This window comes from Arachis duranensis, chromosome 2, assembly GCF_000817695.3.
Source record: "Arachis duranensis cultivar V14167 chromosome 2, aradu.V14167.gnm2.J7QH, whole genome shotgun sequence".
Classification (NCBI taxonomy): Eukaryota; Viridiplantae; Streptophyta; class Magnoliopsida; order Fabales; family Fabaceae; genus Arachis; species Arachis duranensis.
Genome location: NC_029773.3, coordinates 26,596,377 through 26,597,183, shown reverse-complemented (window position 1 = coordinate 26,597,183; position 807 = coordinate 26,596,377).

Here is an 807-nt window from a genome sequence, read left to right as displayed (position 1 = left end):
CTATGGTCTCATTTTGAGCCTCAGATTCCCATGGTTCCTCATTGGGGAACTCATTGGAGGCCAGTGGACGTCCATTGAGGTCTTCCTCAGTGGCGTTTACTGCCTCTTCCTTCTCTCCAAATTCGGCCATGTTGATGGCCTTGCACTCTCCTTTTGGATTTTCTTCTATATTGCTTGGAAGAGTACTAGGAGGGAGTTCAGTAATTTTCTTGCTCAGCTGACCCACTTGTCCTTCCAAATTTCTGATGGAGGATCTTGTTTCAGTCATGAAACTTTGAGTGGTTTTGATTAGATCAGAGACCATGGTTGCTAAGTCAGAGGTGTTCTACTTAGAACTCTCTGTCTGTTGCTGAGAAGATGATGGAAAAGGCTTGCCACTGCTAAACCTGTTTCTTCCACCATTATTATTGTTGAAACCTTGTTGAGGTTCTGTTGATCCTTCCATGAGAAATTTGGATGATTTCTCCATGAAGGATTATAGGTGTTTCCATAGGGTTCTCCCATGTAATTTACCTCTTCCATTGAAGGGTTCTCAGGATCATAAGCTTCTTCTTCAGATGAAGCCTCCTTAGAACTACCTGGTGCATTTTGCATTCCAGACAGACTTTGAGAAATCATATTGACTTGCTGAGTCAATATTTTGTTCTGACCCAATATGGCATTCAGAGTGTCAATCTCAAGAACTCCGTTCTTCTAACTAGTCCCATTGTTCACAGGATTCCTTTAAGAAGTGTACATGAATTAGTTATTTGCAACCATTTCAATCAGCTCTTGAGCTTCTGTAGGCGTCTTCTTCAGATGAAGAGA